This window comes from Bos mutus, chromosome 10, assembly GCF_027580195.1.
Source record: "Bos mutus isolate GX-2022 chromosome 10, NWIPB_WYAK_1.1, whole genome shotgun sequence".
Classification (NCBI taxonomy): domain Eukaryota; kingdom Metazoa; phylum Chordata; class Mammalia; order Artiodactyla; family Bovidae; genus Bos; species Bos mutus.
Genome location: NC_091626.1, coordinates 62,551,979 through 62,578,021, shown reverse-complemented (window position 1 = coordinate 62,578,021; position 26,043 = coordinate 62,551,979). Strand labels below are relative to the sequence as shown.

The 26,043-nt window shown below is 38.6% G+C and overlaps 1 protein-coding gene across 1 annotated transcript in view; it reads left to right on the top strand.

The window, feature by feature from the left end:
* Positions 1-3,645: 3,645 nt before the first annotated feature.
* The window catches only part of CSNK1G1 (casein kinase 1 gamma 1), a 155,160-nt gene continuing 132,762 nt past the window's right edge, over positions 3,646-26,043 (top strand). Inside the window, 1 exon segment of the mRNA XM_070378066.1 lies at positions 3,646-3,822. The gene's annotated coding sequence lies outside the window, so the exon portion shown is untranslated.

Genomic DNA, 26,043 nt, shown 5'->3' with positions numbered 1-26,043 from the left:
ATCCTAGATTTGAGAGCACTGTCTTAATTATGGTTCATATTAAGAATATGGATTCCTGGGGACTTCCCTGGTGGTCCAGGGGTTAAGACTCTGCATTTCCATTACAGAGGTTGTGGGTTCTATCCCTGGTCAGGGAAGTAAGAGCCCACATGCTGCATGGCATGACCGAAATAAGTAAATAATAAAGTTTAAAAACTAAAAAGTTGATATGGATAATAGTTTTTTAAAAAAGACTATGGAGTTCTGTGATACTGCTCACAAAATCCTGAAAGTGTAGTTAAGCTCACATAGCTAGTTTTAGGTGTGGATTGTGCTATATAGTTATTTATTTGGATTTTAAAATATTTATCAATATTTTAGGTGGATTTACATACAATAAAATGCATATGTTTTCAGTGTACAAGTTTTCATAAATGTATACACATATACTATACATCTTTAGAGGTTTCCAAGTAATGAGTGTATTGAAAATGATGGAATTAAATAAGTCAAGTGATCATTTAGGAGTCAAGCCAGGTATTCATACACCTACACAAAACTGAATAATTTTTTAAAATTGTAAGAAGAGAGGGTGTAAATGCTACTGTATGTCATATTTCTTCAGACAACAGGAAAAATGAATGATGCATAGGAATTTGCAGTTTTATATTGGCTTAAACTACCAACTATTACCCAATAAAACATTTCTTTCTATAGAACAAATTTATTGTATTTATATTTTTAATATTTAAAGACATCTAAGTCCATCATAGTTTCATTTTAGATAAGTTGTTGCTCATTGGGCTTATTGTTTACTTTTCTAATTAAAAATTTTAAAATATTTAACCTGTTGGCAATTGAAATACCAAGCTCTATTTTGCTAATTACAGCCAGTGTATTTTTAAAGAACAATTAATTGTCCTTTAAGGCTGACTAGATGTACTCAGATTCTATTTGCATTTTGTTTGTGTATACTCCCACATGTATGTATGTCCAGGGCAAGGGTTGAAATGTTTTAGACTTCTTTAACAACCTACTACTGACATTTGAACCTGAAGTTATTTCCCTCAGGTTTTGCTGAATAGACTCTCTCTGGTGAACTAATTTAACACTGTCTCAGATGTACAGGAAACTAACAGATCTGCTGTTTCTTTAAAATTACCAAAGCTCATTCCTCTGCCCTGGCTAGGTGGACAACTGTTCAATATTGGTGACTAAGGCTATCATAACCAGTAAAATTATCATGCCCAAATTATTAGGACCAATAGCCAGTAGTTGCAAAGACATTCACTGCCATGGACTAGAGCAGCGGTCCCCAACCTCTGGGATCTAATGCCTGATGATCTGAGGTGGAAGTGATGTAATAATAGTAGAAATAAAGTGCATAATAAACACAATGTGCTTGAATCATCCTAAAACCCTTCCCCCCAACCCAGGTAGGTGGAAAAATTGTCTTTCATGAAATTGGTGCCCAGCGCCAAAAAGGCTGGGGACTGTTGGACTAGAGAACAAATTGAGGAACTACTATTAAGCTTTATTGTGATCCACACAGTCAAAGGCTTTGGCATAGTCAATAAAGCAGAAATAGATGTTTTTCTGGAACTCTCTTCCTTTTTCCATGATCCAGCAATAAACCGTGGACAATTCTGAAAGAGATGGGAATACCAGACCACCTGACCTGCCTCTTGAGAAACCTGTATGCAGGTCAGGAAGCAACAGTTAGAACTGGACATGAAACAACAGACTGGTTCCAAATAGGAAAAGGAATACGTGAAGGCTGTATATTGTCACCCTGCTTATATAACTTATATGCAGAGTACATCATGAGAAACTCTGGGCTGGAAGAAGGACAAGCTGGAATCAAGATTGCCGGGAGAAATATCAATAACCTCAGATATGCAGATGACACCACCCTTATGGCAGAAAGTGAAGAGGAACTAAATAGCCTCTTGATGAAAGTGAAAGAGGAGAGTAAAAAAGTTGGCTTAAAGCTCAACATTCAGAAAACAAAGATCATGGCATCCGGTCCCATCACTTCATGGGAAATAGATGGGGAAACAGTGGAAACAGTGTCAGACTATTTTGGGGGGCTCGAAAATCACTGCAGATGGTGATTTCAGCCATGAAATTAAAAGACGCTCACTCCTTGGAAGGAAAGTTATGACCAACCTAGATAGCATATTCAAAAGCAGAGACATTACTTTGCCAACAAAGGTTCGTCTAGTCAAGGCTATGGTTTTTCCTGTGGTCATGTATGGATGTGAGAGTTGGACCATAACTGAGCGCCGAAGAATTGATGCTTTTGAACTGTGGTGTTGGAGAAGACTCTTGAGAGTCCCTTGGACTGCAAGGAGATCCAACCAGTTCATTCTAAAGGAGATCAGTCCTGGGTGTTCATTGGAAGGACTGATGCTGAAGCTGAAACTCCAGTACTTTGGCCACCTCATGCGAAGAGTTGACTCATTGGAAAAGACTGATGCTGGAAGGGCTTGGGGGCAGGAGGAGAAGGGGATGACAGAGGATGAGATGGCTGGATGGCATCACCGACTCGATGGACATGAGTTTGAGTGAACTCCGGGAGTTGGTGATGGATGGGGAGGCCTGGCGTGCTGCAATTCATGGGGTCGCAGAGTCGGACATGACTGAGAGACTGAACTGAACTGATTAAGCTTTACTGCTTTTAAGCAGATCTGTTCAAGATGGGAAAGTTAAGCCAAAATGTTCACTCGTTTTTCTCTGAATGCCCGATTACACGTCTCTGAATATTTAACTGCCATAAACATATAGGTCATTTTTCTAAAAAGAGGATTAATTATGTAGAAGGCTTTTGCTCCAAGAAGTGGTTTACCCAATATATTTCAAACTCAGATCACTTCAGCACAAGGCTATATGAGGTCTCTTGTTAACTTTTCTTGTCCACAGTACACGAATGAAAGTTTACTCTGAGTAGATTAAATGTCTTCCTCCTTCCCAAATTTGATTAGCGGCTTCCTTTGGCCTCTTCTCATTGTTTCTTTTAAGAATTAATTATTTCCAGGTTATACACAAGCAAGTGCAAACCTTACAAAAGAGAAGATGGGTGAAACTTTCTCACCATTGGGTTTCAGGGGCTTGTCACATGGGAACGAAGTGCATGAAAAAGGTTTTATAACGGAAGAAATTCAAAAGCCCAGTTGAAACATAACTGAAAATCCACAAGAGGGAGATGCTTGCTAAACCGCCAGAAAGTAACTCCCTGGAGGGACCTGAGAGAGCCTTAGGAGGAGTCAATAGGTTCGCCCGGGATTCAGGGAGGGAGGAACAAGGAGTAAATCGTGGCTGGGGGCTCGTAGGGGGAATACAAGCGAAGGGAAAAGCAGAATTGGCTTCGTGACTTTGGCAGCGAAGCTGGTTCTCCGTTCAAGGCCAGGAGCAGAAGGTAAGAGTGTATTACCCAAGTGGAGCATACGTTCCCAGTTACCTCCTGATGGTCCCAGAAGTAATGGGGGCGGTTGTCTTTGAAGGCGCTTCCGCTTAGCAACCCCACGCGGTTGCTAAGGAGGGGCGATGGCGGGGATGACCCGGAAGTGGTGTTGTCCCCTTCTCACTGCCGGCTTTAAGTTTGTCCTATCGGGAGGGCCAGGGTGCTCTGCGCCGGGCCGAGGGTGGGGCCAGCGCTAGAGGTTCCGGATCGGCTTCAGCCGCCCCTCGGCTCCTCGCCTTACCCCTCCCCTCCCGCGCCTCTCCTCCCTCCCTTTCCTGGGAAGAGAGAAGCCAACGCTGCGGGTGGGTAGAGAAGCACTCGGCGCCTCCGGGAGGGGACTGCGCCCGCCCCATCTGAGTCCCGAAGCACGGCCAGACCAGGTACGCGCTCCGTCTTCGACGGGGTCCAGGAGGCTGGAGCCTGAGAGTGTGTGTGTATCTGGGGGCTTGTGGGGGGCCCCCTTCTCCAAATCGCGGAGGGGAGCGCGGAGATACTGGGTGGGGCGGAGGCCGGCGTGTGTAACTGTAGAGGGTTGCGGAGGTGGAATGGAAGGGTTGGGGGGTCACGGCTGACGGAGAGTTTCGGGCGGTCCGGTCGAGGTTGCGGAGGAGGCGCCCCCTCGTATACTGAAGACTTCGGCCGATGTGGACCGGGAGTTTGCCACCTGGAGGGTTATCTGAAAGAGGGGGGCATCCTCTGGGTCCAAAAGGAGAGCCCGGACCCTGGCGGGGTAGATGGGGCAATCGCATACTTCCATTGCCCGACTCTTCTGCCCACCTCGCTGGGATAGAGCCCGGCTTCTGGGGTTGTGGGGATTGTGAGTCGGCTGGGCACCGCGGGGAGCCGCCCTTGGCAGAGCTAGGGCAGTAGAGTGGGTTAGGAGACCTCCCTCCTCACAACTTCCGTGCGCTTCCCCCACTTCTTCCTTTACTGCTCTCTAGCCCCAGTATCTTTACAGGAGCGGTCCCTCACTCCCCAAGTGGTGCAAGCATCACAGAGTAAAAGAAAGAGGGTGGAACTGGGTTTGTTTCCCATAAATGATGCTTCGAATGTTTGGGAAGTGCCAGATTGACATAGTCAACCAAGTCTCCTAGATCAGTATTAAGTCTGGTCTGAATTTTAGAAAAGTGCAAGCCTGAAAAGCACCAACCTAGAGTCTAGTCTGGCATATCCTTGTTTAGTAGGTATGCATGTTTATAACAAACAGAGTTGGGGGACCTTCAAACCATAGAGGTCTAAGCGAGACATGTTGAGGCAAGCCTTTGCCAACATCTTTCTTACCTGCCAGTTAGCTTGCCCTAGTTTAAATGAAGCAGAAAGATCCTCTTCATTTATATTTCGATCAGAGACTGAGTTGTAGGTTCTTTGTGGTTATAGATGTATCAGAATAGATACGTGAACGTTCAAAGAGAGAGAGAGACAAGGTTCCCTGCTTTTGAGCCTATCTCTTAATCTTTTAAGGAGATAATTGTGGTCAAGTGGAAGTATTGGCTTTGAGGTTAGGCAAATCTGGGATTGAACCAGGACTGCCTCTGGATAGTTGCTGACCTTGGGTTAAGTCATGGAACCTAGCAGAGATTCAGTTTCTCCATATGTAATATGAGTTAGAATTCTAATCAGTTTTATAAAAGGGGGGGTTAATGTATTTAAATAATAGCTTTAAATGAAAGCACCTTCCATTTGAAAGATGAATTATGAATAATCTTACACAGTCAGGGCAGCCCAGTTTTGTGGAATGAGGTTTGAGATAGGAGAAGAACTGGATGATGTTCCAAATCATGTATACACAGCAGGACTTTGATTAGCTTCTAGATATTGATCATAAGTAGCGTGAAACTCAGTTGTTAGTAGTTTCTTAAAACTCTGAAAAATAAAGCAGAATGTGTGCATTAACTGAAATAACCAAGAACGTTTCAGAGGTTTTTTTTTTTCAGATTTGTGATGTGTATAGTATGGATTGATAAGTAAAACATTGTAAAATTTATAATGTATATAAATCTTAATTAACATCACATATTTCTGGAGAGAATTAAAATTGGGGCATAAAATAGAAAGTAGTTGTAATTTTAAGAATAAAATCAACACAAGGAGCCATGACTCATCTTGGAGTTAAACTGTTTGCAAAACTTAGATATGTGTAATATATGTAAAATAAGTGAAATGGAATGAAGCTCTGCCCTTAAGTCTTTTGTGATGATGATGTAGAAATATATCTCAGAAACATGAAATCTTTGTTAATTTGTTTTGTAGATTTTAAAATGATAGTTAATTTGTAACCTGTTGTATGTCAGATTTTGAGCTCATGTAGTTTGCTTTTTGGTGTAACTTAAAATTAGTAATTTTGAGGGGTGGGGGAGGTTATGCAGAGTGGCCTACAGGATCTTGTTCCCTGTGCATGGGTGTTAGTTGTGTCGGACTCTTTGTGACCTCATGGACAGTAGCTCTCCAGACTCTGTCCATGGGATTCTCCAGGCAAGAATGCTGGAGTTGTTTGCCATTTCCTCCTCCAGAGGTCTTCCCGACCCAGGGATTGAACTTCATGTCTCCTGCGTTAGCAGGCAGCTTCTTAACGACTGAGCCACCTGGGAAGCCCTTAGTTCCCTGACCAGGGATCAAACTTCTATCCCTGCAGTAAAGTACGAAGTCCTAACTATGGGATCACCAGGGAATTCCTGGTAATTTTTAATTTTTAAATGTACTTTATACTCAACAGATAAATCAAATAACTTGCTTTAATAATAGTTTTTTTGTGTGTGAAAAGTGGTTACAAAATGTGTAATTCAGTATTACTTTTTAGAGAAGTTTATAGGTTTTCCATAATTTTGAGAGAATTTTCAAATATATTTCTTCTTTGTGTTTTTCTTAAACAAAGTTGAATTTTTTTTTTTTAAATAAAACTGTCCAGCTATGTTGCATGCTCATTGAGGTAGAAATACTATTTAAAATTTTATCCGTCACTGCAGCTACATAATAGGCACCCAATAGATATTGGTCAAATTGATAACTGGATGGATATATTTTAAATTATTGATAAGATACTTATACTATTTTTTAAAGAATTGAAATTATGTTTTTACTATCGTCGTGGACTTTTTGTAAGGTTATTCACCTTTCTAAATGGCTTTTCTGAGATTGTAAAGTCTTTACTATATATCTAAACATTTAACGGTTTTCCTGGATCATTATTTTTCAGCATCTTTGAATCTTAAAGTTGAGATCATATTATCTTGCTTTGGTAAAGCCATGAGAAGCTCTCATTTTTTTTTCTCTATCTTCTCATAAAACTTAAATAATTTATTTTGGTATAAGACATAGGATACTAGCTGTAAAAAGATATATCAGAAATGTGGGCAGTAGTAGAGACTGTTACATGTGATACTTTTCTCAATGACCTTTTCCACTTAAACAATGTATGTGGCCATTCCACGAATGTTTGCAGTTGTCATTTATGGAATTTGCTTGTCAGGAAATCTAAAAATGACTAAACCTTCCTTTAACGTCTGTCTCTTGGATGATCTCAGAAAGCCTTAGGAAAGATGGGGAAGGTTTATATAGCATACTAGAATATATAATGAACAAAGTACAGTTAACTTTATTGGTGTTGCCAAACCAGAAGTGAATTACTGTGGAAATGTTTCAGAAATGCCAGGCAATGCTTTACTCAAACCAAATGAGTATTCTTCCACAGCTTGTTTCTATTTTAGAGCTTATTTCTCTTTGGAGCTATGATTTGGTCTCTAGTAAGGATAAATAATCATCGTATACAGAAAAAAAAGGCTGATATCATAGACAGACTTTATTCTCACCAGTCTTGATAGAAACTGCTTCAGTGGCCTCAGATAAATGAAAGTAGATTTTCATGAAAGAACTTTAGAATTTGTGGAAGGATAGTTTTTCTCTATTTAACATCTAACTTGTCTCTACTCATTTCTGCCTAATATAGAAGCTGGGAAGAAAAAAAAAAGAATTTACTTCAAAATTAGCATTTTATGTTTTGTAGGTTAATTATTTGGAGAGCTAAATTGGATTTTGACATTATTGAGATTTTGTTCAAGATGGACTCGGGAAAAAAAATTAAAAGAGATGCCATCTGTTTCAGATTCCTATTCCCTCACCCCTTCATGTTTTGTGGCTTTGAATTCATCAGATTTTTTTTTTTCAAAAATCAAACCCCTCAGTAGATGTAGGTTATATAATTTCAGTTGTATCAGTGAACATGTAGCTAAAAGAACTTGCATTTATATTGAGTTACACAGAAAGATCTCAGAGGTTGGTTAAAAGTAATTGTTATTTCAAACTATCTGAACATTATATACCTTCCTACATCTTTGTTATCATTTGCTTAATAAATCATTCTTGTCATTACTGCTTGCCACTTATGGGTGGAAGCTGCTAAAAAAAAATGGATTATGGAGATATATAATAAATCCTTTTTTCCCTCTGTTACAACTGGAAGAGAAGCTTCTTCTGGAAGAAGATTTTTTTAATTTACTGATGAATCCACTTAAACTTATTCTTTTTTTCTTTATTTATTTTCCATCTTTTGGCCTCACCTCATGACATGTAGGATCTCTTTTTTTCCCTGATCAGGGATCGAATCCAAGCCCACTGCATTGGAAGCACGGAGTCTTAGCCACTGGATTACCAGGGGACATCCCTAAATGTATTCTTTTAATAGTGAGTTTTGCCTTGTTGTTTTGGAGAAGGCAATGGCACCCCACTCCAGTACTCTTCTTGCCTGGAAAATGGACGGAGGAGCCTGGTAGGGTGCAGTCCATGGGGTCGCTAAGAGTCGGACACGACTGAGCAACTTCCCTTTCACTTTTCGCTTTCATGCATTGGAATAGAAAATGGCAACCCACTCCAGTGTTCTTGCCTGGAGAATCCCAGGGACAGGAGAGACTGGTGGGCTGCCGTCTATGGGGTCGCACAGAGTCGGACACGACTGAAGTGACTCAGCAGCAGCAGCAGCCTTGTTGTTTAGTTGCTAAGTCGTGTCCAACTGTGCGACCCCATGGACTGTAGCCTGCCAGGCTCCTCTGTCTGTAGGATTTCCCAGGCAAGAATATTGGAGTGGGTTGTCATTTCCTTCTCCAAGGGATCTTCTTGAACCAGGGATTAATCACGCCTCCTGTGTCTTCTGCATTGGCAGGCGAATTCTATACTACTGGGCCACCTGGGAAGCCCATGTGGATGTCCAATTGTTTTATTAAAATATTTTCTATCCTAACATGTTAATGTGGTATTTTTTAAAAAAGACTTTATTTATTTATTTTTGGCCACACAGCATGGGAGATCTTAGTTCCTCTACCAGGGACTGAACCCACACCCCCTGCAGTAGAAGGTTGGAATCTTAACTGCTGGACCACTGGGGAGTCCCAAGACTATTTTTTAGAGCAGTTTTAGGTTCACAGGAAAGTTGAGAGGAAGGTACAGAGATTTCCTATCTACTCTCTGTTCCCACACATGCATAGCCTCCCCCATTATCTATATTCTCTACCCAAGTAGTACATTTGTTATAATTATGAACCTACATTGATACATAATCTCCCAAAGTCCATAGTTTAATTTAGGATTGATTCTTTGTACTGTACATACTATGGGTTTGGAAACATGTGTAGTAACATTTATCCATTGTAATAATATACAGAGTATTTTCAATGCCTGAAAATCCTCTGTGCTCTGCCAATTTATCCCTCCCACCACCCTAATTCTTGGGTAGTTTTTTCTTTTTTAGAAATAAAATGAATAAAATAATTCCTGGGGGTGGTTTTGAAATGAGATTTTTCTAACATTTTGAGATGTAATTGTTCAGTCTTGAGTTTGCATTTCAGAAAGGTTGATGCTGGGTCATTAGGTGTTAATTGACAGGTGCTGTAATTCTTTGAGATATGTAATGGGGCATTAGGAAATGTGAACTAAATGTACTTTCCACATAGCAATTGCAGGTGGTAAGGAGGCTTGATAAGAGATCTGAGTTGAGGAGTTTTGAACTGTTACTAAAGTTAAGGTCTTTTGCCGCTTGCATTTCATCGTCGTGCAGGTTTTGGCTATACGGACTGCTTTTGGCTGTCCTCTCCTGGGTCATCTTCCTATTGCAGTTGTTGAAGGCCATCCAGAAACCTGAGCTGGCAAAGTCTGAGTAGAAGGGACATCATAGGTGCTGCTGTAGCTGCCTGGTATTTCAAATTCGGATTCAGAGTGGAAATAACTATTTTAAAAGTAATAAAATGCTGTCCTGACGCACTGTTTCTCACATAGCCCAAGTAGTAATTGTTAGAATCCTCTTTCAGCTGGCTTTATAACTGTCCTGTCCTGGTTTTCTAGGACACCTATTTTCCAACACGCTTTAACCCTAAATTGGTATTGTGACATCCAAATATTCCAGTCATCTAGACTATGACGCAAAAAATGTGTATGCAAAAAATGTTTAAAAACTCCATGCTTGATGGATTTTGTTTCCTTTTTCACCTAGTTGAATAAAACAGACCTGAGGAACGATCTGTTTGTGTGAAAGCACTTAGGTTTTCCAAAGATAGATGCTCTCCCAATCAATCAATACATAAATAAGCTCGTTTAGCCTTTAATAGGATCCATCTGGTTAATGCTTATGTTTCTTGAGTTTCAGAGATTATGGAATCATAAAGTAAAAGAAAACTTGGAAATGGTCTAGTTAGACTTTCTCATTTTACAGCTGAGATTACTTAAGTATAGAGAGACTGAGACTTGATCTAGATTGTATAGCTGATGAATCACACTGGAACCCAAGTCTCCTGACTTCTATTCCAGTTGTTTCTGATATAATATACCAGTTTGTTCTCTTAATGAAGATAAATGATTTTGTAAGAAGTAAAATTTCCAAGAAATTTAAGTAGACTGTTAAATAACTACAGAATTAAAATTAAGGTATTTAGTTGAAATCCTAAATTAATTAGTTAATTTATGAAGTGTTGAGTTAGTATTTTTAAATACTAGGTGTCACTGGATCTTTAGTTATAAGCAAATTTATTACTTTTCATATTCTAGATAGAAATCAACCAGTTCAAAAATAATGATATTATAGCCTATATTTAGCAAGCACATATTTGACTGCATTAAAATGAATCTTAATGTATTTTTTTCTTTGTGCAGTGGAGATAATCTGTTAATATTTAATGTCATAAAGCAACAGTGGAGTTCTACTTTATGTAGTGGTATATTTATAAAACTAGAGTGGAGTGTTATGTAAAACTGAAAGTACAGATTAATTTAATATGCATCTGGTGAATTCAGGGCTTGAAGGATGCACATCTGTTGAGAAAACAAATCATAGAACTATTCAGAGCTTCGGCATCTTTAAATATGTGGGCTTTGATTCTCTTTAACTGTTTTGAAACAGTCTTTAATGGATTTAGAAAAGGCCATTTGCTCTAAGGAAGCAACTATGAAGCCATTTATGATGCTATTAATCATTTTATTATTCTTCACAGCATTTTGATACATTAATTTTTTTTCAGTTTATTTATTGGGGGAGGAAGGAGTTAAATGACTCACAGTAACAAAATGAGTTTGTTGCAGAACTGTATTTAAAAAAGGAGGGAGTATAGTTTCCTGAACTGGATAGAGTAGAAGTATTTAAAGCTCTGAATTTCAGTTTGAATGCACAATCGGTGAGGAAACACTCTTGAGTTCCTACTGTGTATTATCATTGTACTAGTATTGTAGTTATGGAGGAGGAAATGGCAACCCACTCCAGTGTTCTTGCCTGGAGAATCCCAGGGATGGGGGAGCCTGGTGGATTGCCGTCTCTGAGGTCGCACAGAGTCGGACACGACTGAAGTGACTTAGCAGTATTGTAGTTAAGATGGAACTTCAAGATATAATCATTGATCAAGTTTGAGAATGAATTTAAAATGAAAGGTGGAGAGTAACATGATTTCATATGTAACCAAGTGCAAACTTGTTACACTCTAATAGCACTATAGGAATTTAGGGGGGAGAAAATTCAGTGAGCCTTCATTAATTCTGATGGGAAGAAGATTGAAGGTAAAGTAGGGATCTCAACTTTGCTGCTTATTAAAATCACATGGGGACTCTTGTCCCAGGATCAGTTGAACCAGAATCTCAGGGTTGGGACATTCATAGTTTTTTGTTTTGGGGCCGTACTGTGCACCTTGTGGGATCTTAGTTCCCTGACCAGGGATTGAACCTGTGCCGCTGTCCTGAACACTGGACTGCCAGGGAATTCCCCTACTCCTAGTTTTTAAAATCCTCCCCAAGGTGATTGTAATGTGCAGGGGGTGTTGAGAACCACAGGCTTTAAGGATGGGTATGATTTGGATAGTCAGGAAAGTATTTCGGGGCAGCAGAGTTATAGCAGGGTCAGGACAGTTGGGCACACCCTGTAAAACTAATGAAAGTTGTATATTTGGTTTAGGTAATAGGGAGAAATAAGACTAAGGAGGCAGAACGAAAGTATGAAAATGTTAGTCAGTCATGTCTGACTCTTCTCAAGCCCTTGGACTGTAGCCTGCCAGGCACTTCTGTCCATGGAATTCTCCAGGCAAGAATACTGAAGTGGGTTGCCATTTACTCCTCTAGGGGATCTTCTCAACCCAGGGATTGAACCTGGGTCTCCCGCATTGCAGGCAAATTCGTTAACCACCTGGGCCACCAGGGAAGCCCTTAAGGAGGCAGAAGGGTCCTATTTTAAGCAATACTTCTCAAAGTGTAATTCCTCAACCAACAGCCTCAGAATCACCTGGAAATTCATTATGAAGCAAATTCTGAGGCTCTGCTTGCTACTTGCTGAATTGGAAACTTCAGGAGTAGATTCCAACAATGTTTTTAACAAGCAATCCATATGATTCCAATGTACACTAGAGTTTGAGAACAGCAGTTAACAGAGGCTGACGAAAGGCAGAGAATATTAGATTTGATGTCTAGTAAGTGACACATTGAAGGTTTTTTCAGCTGGGGAGTAACAGGATGTATATATATGCAAGGTAAATCTGATTATGATGTGCATATCCTTTGGACTAAAAGAGGAATGAAGAAAGCCAGTTGAGGAGGTACAGACATAATCTAGTGGATATAATCTGGCAGTGACAGCCTGTCCTAGGAAAATCGTAGTGAAAACACAGAGCAGTAATAATAGTGATGGCAGTTTAGCGTTTGTTATATGATAAGAGTTTGCTCAATGCTTTGGACACATTCTCATAGCAAGCCTCTGAGGTGTAACTGTTATTCCCATTATACAGATCAGAAAGTGAGGCAAAAAAAGGAAGGTTACCACCAGCTTTCACACTGTTGATAAGTGGGAGATGCAGGATGTCAAGCTCAAGTACTTGTGCCTCTTGAAGAAAAAACTTATGGTACCTGGAGACTAACTGGAGTTCAGGAGATAAACAAGGCTCAGAGAAGTTTCAGTCCTTGGTGACAGATAGCAAGGGGAAGTGACTGTCAGAAGGGAAATAGTCCTTATAGTGAGTACTGGCTAAGTCATTCAGCCCATTTGAAACTATATTGTAAAAGTGATCATGAGAAATAATGGAAATTTTTGTATTGTGCTTTTTAAGTATAAAGTCCAAAGTAAGTTGGGATAGCTGAGTTTCTGAGTTTTGTTTGGTCTTTTTGCTCATGGTGAGTAAGTTTAAAACCTCATTGACAAAAAAAAAAAAAACCTCATTGAGCTTTCAAAAAATATCTTTTAGATTTTAGTGTAGATAAATCTTTGAGTAAATTATACCTGAGAAGCTTTCTGTAAAACCACTCTTCTCTTTCTAGAGAAATATTGTGATTTAGGGAAAGGGTTAGGAACATCTTCAGATAGTTTAAGAAATATTTGTGTTACTTTGTTTTAGTTGGGAAGCAGTCAATATTGATAGTAAAATAACTTGACATGTTTGGGTACTTGTTTTCATAAAAGGTTATCAGTTATTCATCGAGATAAAATTGACATAATATAAAATCAGCCATTTTAAAGTGCACAACTTAGTGGCATTTGCTACATTCAGTGTTGTGCAAACCATAACCTTTATATAGTTTTAAAACATTTACATCATTCCAAAAGGAAAATTCCCAAACCTGTTAAGCAGTTGCTCCCTGTTCCTCTCTCCCTCCAGCCGCTGGCAAACACTCATCGGCCTCCTACCGCCGTGGTTTACCTAGGTTGGGTATTTCATATAAATGGGATCATACGGTATGTTACCTTTTGTGTCTGCTTCTTTCACTTAGCATAACTTTTTCTAGATCCATCTATGTTGTAGCATGTATCAGCACTTCATTTCTTTCTAATGACTGGATGATATTCCATTGTATGGATATACCACATTTGTTTATCCATTCATCAGTTGATAGGGGTTTTGGTTGTTTTTACCTTTTGGTTATTGTGAATAGCTCCTGTGAATGCTGACATAAAAGTTTTTGTTTAAATACCTGTTTTCTGTTCTTTGGGATAGGTTCCTAGGAATGGAATTACTGGGTCATATGGTAATCTTGGAAGATCCCCTGGTGGAGGGCACAGCAACCCACTCCAATATTCTTGCCTGGAGAATTCCATGGACAGAGGAGCCTGGTGGGCTACAGTCCATGGGGCGGTAAAGAGTTGGACATGACTAAAGCGACGTAGCACACAAACACACATGATAATCCTACTTTTTATTTTTTGAGGAACCACCACCTGTTTTGTAGTGACTGCACCATTTTACATTCTCATCAACAATGTCCAAGGGTTCTAATTTCTCTGTATCCTCACTGAAGTTTGTTATTTTATTTATTTATACTTCGTCGTGCAACTTGGAGGATCTTAGTTCCCTGCCTAGGAATTGAACCTGGAGCCATGGTGGTGAAAGGGTTGAGTCTTAACCACGGGACTTCCAGGAATTCCCTGTTTATTTTGTAATTATAGCCATCCTAGTGGGTATAGGTATCTCACTGTGATTTTGATTTGCATTTCCCTCATGGCTAATGGTGAGTATATTTTTTAGAGCCCATTAGCCAGCTGTGTATCGTTTCTGGTCTATGTAAGTCCTTTGCCAATTCTGTTTTTTGGTAGAGTGTACATTTTACTTGTTTATTGTTGTTGTTCAGCTGCTCAGTCATGTTCAGCTCTTTGTGACCCTGTGGTCTGCAGCACGCCAGGTCTCCCTATCCTTCACTACTTTCCAGAGTTTGCTCAAACTCATGTCCATTGAGTTGGTGATGCCATCTAACCATCTTGGCCTCTGTCATCCCCTTCTCCTTCTGCCTTGAATCTTTTCTAGCACGATGGTCTTTTCTATCAAGTCAGCTCTTCTCATCAGGTAGCCAGGACTCATCAGTCCTTCCGGTGAATATTCAGAGTTGATTTCCTTTAGGATTGACTGGATTGATCTCCTTGCAGTCCAAGGGACTCTCAAGAGTCTTCTTTAGCATCACAGTTTGAAGGCATAATTCTTTGGTGCTCAGCCTTCTTTATGGTCCATCTGTTACATCTGTACATAACTACTGGAAAAACCATACCTTTGACTAGATGGACCTTTGTCAGCAAAGTAATGTCTCTGCTTTTCAGTATACTGTCTAGGTTTGTCATAGCTTTTCTTCCAAGGAGCAAGCGTCTTTTAATTTCATGGCTGCGGTCACCATCTGCAGTGATTTTGGAGCCCAAGAAAATAAAAGTCTCTCACTGTTTCCACTTTTTCCTCCATCTATTTGCCATGAAGTGATGGGACCATATGCCATGATCTCAGATTTTTCAATGTTGAGTTTTAAGCCAACTTTTTCACTCTCTTCTTTCACCTTCCTTCATCAAGAGGCTCTTTAGTTCCTCTTCGCTTTCTACTATAAGGCTGGTGTCATCTACATATCTGAGGTTACTGATATTTCTCCCCTCAATCTTGATTCCAGCTTGAGGTTCATCCAGTCCGGAATTTTGCACGATGTGCTCTGCATATAAGTTAAATAAGCAGGGTGACAATATACAGCCTTGACATAACTCCTTTCCCGATTTTGAACCAGTCTATTTTTCCATGTTCAATTGTAACTGTTACTTCTTGACCTGTATACAGGTTTCTCAGGAGGCAGATAAGGTGGTCTGGTGTTCCCATCTCTATAAGAATTTTCCAGTTTGTTGTGATCCACATAGTCAAACGCTTTAGCGTAGTCAGTGAAGCAGAAGTATATGTTTGTCTGGAATTTTCTTGCTTTTTCTATGATCCAGTGGATGTTGGCAATTTGATCTCTGGTTCCTCTGCCTTTTCTAAATCCAGCTTGTAAATCTGAAAGTTCTTGGTTCATGTACTGTTACTGTTCACTTGTTTATATAATTGGTCACAGTTCACATTTTAAGTAATTATTAATCAAATAGCACTCTTTTCCTCAATCTTTCATATTTCCTAAGTGACTACTGGTCACATTCACATAATGGTTCCTTCTTTGCCTTTCCTTGCTTTAAAGAAATATTGAGGTAAAAAATATATATATAATAAATTTCTATACAAGGATTCTTGTTTCTTTGCATGCCACATAATCTTTTGTACATTTTGAATATTATGTATTGACTTTAGACATCAGATTCCTCCCCTCCTCAGGGTTTTTTGTTGCTTCTTATTGTGGATTATTGTTAATTTCATTGTTGTTTGTTTAGTGTCTTTTCTAAACTATTTTTGTTATGTATATATTCTTTGTCATGTGTGGTTACTGAAGTCTGTGTTCCATTAACCTTGCGGTCAACTAGTATTTTGACCCAGTTGCCTTTAACACCTGGAGACCATAAACGTATAAAAGAAAAAGAAAAAAATACTGTCCTACTTTTAGTTGGATGGTTCTGTGTTTGGGTACTCTAGTGCTTAGCTGGGCTATTTACAACCCTGTCTTCGCCTTTATTTCCTGTTTGGATGGAGCCTAAGGGTCAGCTAGAGGTGAAAGTCTAGGGTCTTCTTAGTCCTTTTCTGTGTGTGCATTCAGCCTTGGAAATATTTGTGGACTTCTAGATTCCTTGTAAGAGTTTACAAAGCCCGTTTCTCCCCACGTATCTCCTTTCTCAAGCTCTCACTTGCCAGGCTTTTAGCTCTCTGTGTTATCCTGCCTATTTTCCCCTCCCCTGGGCTGCTTGCCCTGGGAGTGCTCCAAGTCAGGCAGAACAAAAGCACCTTCTTGTGCCAGTTTTTGAGGAAGCTGCCAGTCAGGTCATAGTGTTCACTCACGTTTCTTTGAGAGTAAGGCTTGTGTTGCTCCCTTGCACTGTTGGCCTTCAGCAGGTGTGCAGCTGCCATCCTTGCTGCCTTTGTTGCACTGGGGAGTGGGGAATGGTAGGTAGGCAATTAGAAACACCACATTGCTCGCTCACTTCAGTGTAGGCGCTTCTTTCTTTGCTAAGCTTTCTTGGTTGTTGTAATTTTTATTAGATTACACAGGTCTGCAGAAATTAATTCTGATTTTTTTTCCAGCCTGTGTGTGTGTGTGTACATATGTGTATGTGTGTGCAGTGGATGGAGCCCTGGAGTTCCCTACTGTGTCCATTACAATTTTGTCCTTCCCTTGCCGCCCTCCTTTTTCTTCCCACTGAACCTTTTCAAAGCATCTAACTTAAGTTTTTACAGTATTTTTTTTTTCAAGAACTACACCATATATAGAGAGTCACATATGGTTTAAAGACTAGAAGTAAACACTATACCCATCACTCCATCAAAGAAATAAAAATACAACTGGTATCTTAAAAGGTTCTTTTTCTGACCTAGAAGGAATCATTATCTTGAATTTTGTGTTAATTGGATATGCACATAAGTAGGAAAATATCATCCATAGCTAAGAGAAAAATCAGTCAATAGAAATAGACCTAGAAATGCTGAAATGATAGAATTAATACACCAAGACTTTAAAAACAATTATTTTTAAAAGTTTAAGTATTTATATGCAAATGTGAAAATACTTAGGGGAGAAATGGGTATAAGATATGACATAATGAAATAAAATTTTCAAGCTGAAAAATACTTCAGTTGTTGCTTTTAATTCAGCATTTTCAGTTTTTAGTGGGCAGATCATTTAAATAATCTGCCATATTTCTGTTCGCAAAGTTCTGTCCTCCCTTCCCTCCTATCCCCACCCCCGGAGGCTTTTTTTCATCTAATAATTCCCAAGCTGTGCTGTTAAGCTGTTTCATTAATTTTCTTATCATTAACTTTACCCAGTGTCGTAAGTTTAAGAAATTAGAAACAATTTCATCTTAGTTTTAACTTACCAAATGAAGAATGTCAATAATATGGCTTTTTCAGATAATAAAAGATAAAAATGCTGAGATCAAAAAAGGGGCACATAGTGAAGATTATGAATGAAGGCAGTAAGGACTAATATGGTTAAAGAGCTAAGTATTTAGTACAGAAATACTTGAGAATGATTAAATACAGAGTATATATACAGTTTAAAACTGTGCTTACATATTTAATATAAATATATTTTGATTTAAGTTTTTAATATGTGTGATAAATAGTGAATAACATTTTATACTCTTATTGTATATATAGCTATCATTATCTTTTTTCTTGAACTGCACATTTTTAATCATTTTGTGGGTGAGGCTAAGCTGTGCCTTTCTTGTTAGGACAGTACTGACAGCATAAACCTCTTTATGCACTCAGCTGTGATTAAACTAAGGTACTAAAATGCCCCCCGCCCCCCCAATTGCTAAACATGCTTTAAATCTTTCTTAGTTGCCATACTTACCAGTACTGATTTCAGGGCCATTGGGATTTATCTATATGTGGACCAGGTTAGGAAAATGAATTCTTTCTCTTGGTTAAAAATTTAAGTTTTAATTTTTTTCAAACATTTTATGACTTACTTTTGAATAAGTCTCCATTTGTGGTCAACAATATGTGGTTGAGACAAAATTTAGGTTGGGTCACTGTCTTATCTGTGATTAGAATTCTTAATTTTTAGCCCTTAATTCAGTTCTTAGATTTTAGTTCCTCTACCTGAGGCATTCTTCCCTGCTCACAAAAGCTGTGTCCGTTAGGTTTTTTTTTTTTTTGCATTGGTTTTCTTTTGATATTGACTGAAATATATTAAAGTGTTGTTGGTTGTGTAGGATCAGGTATTTTTCATTTGAGGGAGCTAAACACTGGATCCACTTAATCCTTAATGTAACAATTATCTTGATTCTCCACATTGTTATAAAATCCTGGGTTCAGTGATGACCAGTTACATAGTTGGGAGAATTTAATTTTGGCTTTGAGTAAGTGACCTGGAGAAGGGAATGGCAACCCACTCCAGTATTCTTGCCTGGAGAATTCTGTATATAGAGAAGCTACAGTCCATGGCGTCACAGAGAGTAGGACACAACTGAGCAACACACACACACACACACATACACACACACACAGTCTTGACTTGAGAAGACTTGAGAATAGTCTCTGGTATGCTCAGTAAGATGTAATGTAGGCTGTGCACAAAAGTTTTGGTTTTTAAATAGTCACATTACCTTTGTTGGTGGCAGGAACTTTAATTTTTGAGGACTGTAGTATATATATAGCTTCAGCGTATGTATGATTGCTAGTTTTATAACATTCTAAATCCAGTGTAACTCAGTTGCAATATTTTAAGGTAAAAAGATAAAGTATGATTAATTTTGATATAATATATACTTTTAATCAGTGACTACTTATTTTAATGGAACTTCATTAAACTCTTGGGTTGTTTCCTTGCAAGTATCATTTATAATTTAAACAGTGTTAGGAAGACTTTCTATTATTGTAAGCTTTTTACAGAGATAAAACATTCATTATAAAAAGTAATGATGTTTTGCCATTTTTAACAAAGTGTAAGTGCTTGTAAGTGCTCTATTTTGGTTTATAAATTTGGCAGTTTGTGTATATTCCTTTAAATTCTACTTCTGTATGCTAACATATGTATATATTTTTTAATTCTCTTGTTATAAAATACAGTATGAACTATTTTCCTGTTTAAAAACATTTTTAAACAGTGAAAAAAGTGAAAGTCGCTCAGCTGTGTCTGACTCTTGGTGACCCCATGGAGTATACAGTCCATGGAATTTTCCAGGCCAGAATTCTGGAGTGGGTAGCCTTTCCCTTCTCCAGGGGATCTTCCCAACCCAGGGATTGAACCCAGGTCTCCCACATTTACTACCTGAGCCACAAGGGAAGCCCTTTTTAAACACCGTCGCAGTATTTTTTCACAGCATTATGGACCAGGCATTTGGTTTTGTTTTTTCAGTTAATTTATGTGTTTATTTCATATGTGAAGGGTTTTTTGTTAATTTATGTGATTATTTCATACGTGAAGGGTTTTTTTTTTTTTTTTTAATTTGAGCAGTGTGGCAAAATTATAAAGAACAAAATAAAACCAAATATAATATTTCCTAGAGAGTAATCATTTCCTAGAGAGTGCATGCATGTGTGCTCAGTTATGTCTGACTCTTGGCAATGACGTGGACTGTAGCTCTAGAGGCTCCTGTTAATCATTATTTTCAGATAAAGTTTCTTTCCATTTTTTTCTGTGATTATATGAAAGGAGACAGAGATACATGTATAATGTATGTTTTAAGTAATACAGTTAATAGTATTCTTTCTTCACTTATTGTTGAGAAAATTGTTCCATATAATTAAATCATTAATGGCTGTAAAACACCCAAATTAACTACACTTCTGTTGTTTTTACGTTATTTCAGATGTCTGCTCCTATAAATTCTGAAATATTTTATTTCCTTAGGAAACTTCATTCCTTAGGGTTTAATTGATGGATGTTATTATTTATTCCTGAAGAGTCAATAAATGAACATTTTAGAATCAGTCTTTTGGAAAGGTGGTACAGTCCCCTCAGCAAGGCATGAGAGCTTATTACTCTGGACTTACCTAATGTGGGGCATCACAATTTTGTATCATTACCATTTTCATAGATGAAAAATGTTATTTTTGTATAGCATTTTTAATTAATGTGTGCTTCATACTTACAATGCATATGAAGTGCCATGTAGTTTTTGGAAATCGTGTGTGTTAACTGTAAAAAAATAAGTAGAAATAAAATTTATTTAAAAATAATACAATTTGAGTCACATCAATACTATATTAATTTCTGAAATATTAGCAGTCAATAGAAATTGCCAGGGATGTGCTTTTTCTGGTTTGCATTGTAAGGTGTGTAAGGTTTGAAGTCTGCTAATGAGCCCACCTTGAGTTTTGATGTGGTGTAACTCTTGTGAAGTTCAGAAAAGTGTTAGGTTATAACTACCGAGAATCATTTTCACCCATGGCTGACAAACATCTGTGGGAAATAGTTTGGTAAGAAATAATTTGATGGAATCAGAGTCATCGAGGCAATGGTTAACCTAACAGAGAGCAAATTGCTTGAGAGGCATTTATATTTGACGTGTTTATTATAGGCTCTTCTTATTTATTTGTATTAGGGATGTACTCAAGATTCCTAGTTAGAAATTGTTCTTTATTAACTTGATTTGTTTTGTGTATTTGAACACATTAAATAGCATTTCTTTTTTTCTTTAATGTTTGGAAATTATTACATTTATAAGTTAAAAGACATTCTTTGGGCTAATCTTCAAACTAGTCTGACTTTTCTAAAACATAATGCAATCTCTTAACAAATTAAAGAACAATGATCATTTTCAGTACACAGATCACATGTCTGTACCCACTGGTCCTGGATCTGCTGCGTTTGACCTGATTATGAAATGAAGGTGGTCCTTTATCTAATCATAGTTTTATGCCTATAGAAACTCTTAATAGTTTTAATTCCCTTAGAAACTTCTTTGTATACATAGCTGAGAACTTGAGTATAGACTAGAAAGTCTGTATTCTTTAAGTGTGAGTCCTAAAATTCATGTAACTTTTCCTAAAAGTGTACTTCTGTAGCTTCCAGGAACATAGTCACCACATTTTACTAAGTCACCTCAGATGGTAAAGAATCCACCTGCAATGTGGGAGACCTGGGTTTGATCCCTGGGTCAGGAAGATCCTCTTGATAAAGGAATGGCAACCCACTCCAGTATTCTTGCCTGGAGAATTCTATGGACAGAGGAGCCTGGTGGGCTACAGTCCATGGAGTCAGAAAGAGTCGGACATGACTGAGCGACTAATAGTTTCTTTCACTTGGTTATAGCTCATAGCATATTAAAGGAGGTACATTAAGGGACTTCCCTGGCAGTCCAGTGGTTAAGACACCCTGTTTCCTAGCCAGGGAACTAAGATCTTACATGCTTGGTGGCCAACATAAGTTTTTAAAAGGAGGCACATTACACGTTAGGGAAGAAAGGTGCTGCTAGAGCTGAACACACCAACTGTGAGAAAGAGACAAAAAATACAGTATTAAAACTTAGTACCCTGGGGCCATTTAGTATAGCAGCATTAGGCTTTACATCGTTAGGGCTAGATGACATAGTTTTTCATAGAAAAATACAGTGGTTATTCTCAGCCATCAAAAAGGTTAAATTCACGTGTCACATGTGTTTGACTGTGCTAAGAGTCCATGGGTGAGAATATGCTCTAAAATTACTTCTTCCTTTTCTTCTCTCCCAATATTTATATCTCATTTCTTTTCCTTATAGTGGCTTTTATTTAAGTATGAAGTATATTTTAATCTTAGTTGTAGGGTTTAAAAAAGTAAACTTTAATTCTCTAGCAGATTCATCTACTCAGGACATAATTTCCTAATGATTATACTAATGAGGGGTGGTTATACTTAAAGAGTGGAGAAGGCAATGGCATCCCACTCCAGTACTCTTGCCTGGAAAATCCCATGGACAGAGGAGCCTGGTGGGCTGCAGTCCATGGGGTCGCTAAGAGTCGGACACGACTGAGCGACTTCACTTTCACTTTTCACTTTCATGCATTGGAGAAGGAAATGGCAAGCTACTCCAGTGTTCTTGCCTGGAGAATCCCAGGGACGGGGGAGACTGGTGGGCTTCTGTCTATGGGGTGGCACAGAGTCGGACACGACTAAAGCGACTTAGCAGCAGCAGCAGCATACTTAAAGAGATTTATATCTGCACAAGTATGGTTTGACATACATAACTAGATACATTTATTTTTTTGAAGTATTTGGTTAGGCAGAACTGTGATTGGTCGAGGTATGAGAAAATTAGAAGGTGAAACAAGATAAAGGCTAATTATGGAAAAGAGTGAAAAGGTTAGGTAAGTATGACTGATTGTTGGGAAAGAGAAAATAGTTACTCTCAAGATCAGTATGGTAATAATTTTATTCTTGGAATATTCATTAAAAAGAAGTTTTTCATTTTATATTTTAATGTCACATTTTCCCCTAGGCATTTTATAAATATTCTAGACGTTGTCCTTTAGATTTTAAGAGTTAAGGTGTTATATAACTGATTAAAATGATTTTTGATTATTAGTAGGTAGTATAAAAGGAAGAGAGATAAGTGAAACCCAGTTATCTTTTGAGTAACAGCATTTTTCCTATTCTGGAATTTTAAAGCATTGTTTTAGAGTTGGACTTTTATGTAGCCAAATATATAAAATTGATCCAAAATAATTTCACTACACTGACTTAATAATTGAATTTGGCCCAGGCTTGTAGGAATCCTGTGGGCATGTATATATTCGACTTTTGAGCAGGTTACTAGAGAAGTTAGTTTTAATTAATACTCTACAAAGTAATACTAAAAGACGGATATTTGGGTGGGTGTTTGCTTCTTTCTAGTGGGCTTACCAATTGTTTCTTTTCTCATTATGTTTTTCTTGGCTTTAAAGAAAAAACTTTTTTTTTTTAAAGCTCTTCTTGCTCATTGCTTTTACTGTTCCAAAGTGAAACTCACATGTATGTCTCTTATTTTAGTGTATTGGTATTTAATACAGAGTTAATGGCACTTTTTCTCCTTTGACGCCAGGAGAGGCTATTTCCTCCTCTGCTTCTCTCGAACATTATCTTTGTAGCGTTTTCACTGGATTTCAATTAAGAGGCTGTTTATCAGAGGCTACTACTCCTGCAGATAGACCCAAAAGACAATGGATTCTTGTGACTTCAGTAAGGAATCGTGGGAAGGAAAGGAGAGATTTCTGGGTCTGTCTTCAGTAGTAATAAATAAAAACTCACAAACAAGCCAGAATAAATTCAAGTTTTTTCCCCTAGGATTCTGTTTATTTGTGTGGAGGTGAAAGAAGAATAGGAGAAACTCGTTGGCCTTCTGTGTGGGTATGAGGAAAGGTTGCTCAACAGATTATGGTTATCTTTGCCTACTCATTTTCCTTACCTACTTACCTCCTCCTGTTTTATAGGGAGAACATGGATAAGGGGAAAGAACACTCTGGGTTGCCGCACATCTCTGATCAGTATTGTTTTTCTTTGTTGGTTGTTCTTATTTTACCGGTAAAGGAACTGAGACTTAGTCAGAGGTTACTGTTTCCCTTGACTCTTTCTTCGTTGCTTTATTACTGGACCCATTTGTGAGTCCATGTGTTTTGCCCACTCTTGAGTTTGTGAAACTATCCTAAGTTCCTTCTTATAGAGGAGGTGCCTTAAAAAAGTAATCATTTATTGGTTAGTGGTTTCAACCTGATTCCCTTCATCAACTGTTTGCCATAATGGGACTGCACTGGTTTTGATCATAAAATACACTTTTGGCTAATTTTTTGTTTTTTGGTTGTGCTGGGTCTTCGTTGTGGTACACAGTCTCTTCATTGTTGTTCTCAGGCTTTCTCTAGTTGCAGCAAGCAGGGCTACTCTGCTCTCTAGTTGCAGTGCGTGGGCTTCTCCTTGCTGTGGCTTCTCTGGTTGTAGAACACAGGCTCTAGAGCACGTGGGCTTCTGTAGTTATGGTTCATGGACTCAGTAGTTGTGACACACAGGCTTCGTTGCTCCACAGCATTTGGGATCTTAGTTCCCAGGCCAGAGATTGAACCCTTGTCTCTTGCATTGGCAGGTGGATTCTTAACCATTGGACCACCAGGGAAGTCCTCTGGCTGATTTTTGACAACCATAATGAGTGGGATGTCTTTCTATATCTTTGAAATGAAAACTTTAGCATGACATATATTATAATGCGGAGAAGGCAATGGCACCCCACTCCAGTACTCTTGCCTGGAAAATCCCATGGACGGAGGAGCCTGGTAGGCTACAGTTTATGGGATCACTAAGAGTCGGACATGACTGAGTGACTTCACTTTCACGCACTGGAGAAGGAAATGGCACCCCACTCCAGTACTCTTGCCTGGAAACTCCCATAGACAAAGGAACCTGGTGGGCTGCAGTCCATGGGGTCGCTGAGTCAGACATGACAGCGACTTCACTTTCACTTTTCACTTTCATGCATTGGAGAAGGAAATGGCAACCCACTCCAGTGTTCTTGCCTGGAGAATCCCAGGGACGGGGGAGCCTGGTGAGCTACCGTCTATGGGGTCATCACACAGAGTCGGACACGATTGAAGTGACTTAGCATAGCATAGCATATTATAATGACTGTTAACTTTGGCTGCTCATTGAAATTTACCAACATTCTGAAACAACTTCATGAGAGAATTGGCTGATGGGAGTTAAGTAGCATTTTTGTATGAACAGTTTTTCAACCAAGGATGGTTGTACTCATTTTGTTGCACAAGTAATGTAATAAAAATAATTAAAAATGAAAAGAAAGTGGAAATTTCACCATCCTAACAGAAACTGTTTATTTTCCATTCTTGTGTTTGACTGTAAAGATAATTTTTATTATTAATGTCATAAATACATATTTATAGTCTGTAAAGCCATATTTTAAACACTAGGGATATTGTTTTAAACACTTGGGAACGTTTTAGGGGTCTGGGAAAGACTGGAAGGTTATGCTTCCTTATAGTTTGATAAAGGACAACCCTTAGGAAGGAACTTTGAAAGAGTGGAAGAGGAAATTTAAGGAAATGAAAGGTAAGGTATACTTTTAGAACCTTAGTGTAACATAGTACTGCCTTGCCATGCCGGGGGCTCAGGTTTGATCCCTTGTTGGGGAACTAAGATCCCACATGCTGTGAAGCAGCCAAGTCTGCCACTGTAGCTCCTGAGCCCACGTGTTCTGGGAGCCTGTGCTGTAACTGCTGAGCCTGTGAGTGCTCTAGAGCCCAAGTGACAAAACAGGAGAAGTATGTGCACTGCAAAGAGAGAGCCCGCGCTCCACAATGAGAAGCCCCCCCCCCCCAAAAGACTTAGCTGTTGGAAACTCTGGGAGAGGAAAAAACCCAGATTTCTTTGTGGCTAGTTCATACATAAAACTAAGAAAAATCTGAAATATGGGAACAGTCATGTTGTAAACCTTTATGCTCCATCCACGAGAGAAGAATAAAAAGTTACAGGGTAAGGATTTCAGAAGGTGAAAAATGTTCACTACTCAGGGTAATTGAGGTGAGAAAATGGAATAAAAATACAGTGAAATGTTACATGAGATATAATTAGAGCCTAGCAGGTGCTACTGTGAGATGTTACTGCTTTGTATGGCTTTTCTATAGGAGTTAGGAGAAATACAGAAGAGAATTCAGGTTTTATGTACAGCATCACTACAAACCCAGCTCCCCTTCCTTCTTTCCCATCCTGTTGGCTGTTCTTCTTGCTCAGGGAAGTTTAATGATACTATCATTTTATAATGAAAAGCTTTACCAATATTAGTGTTGAGTCTTTGTATGCTTTGAAATGAA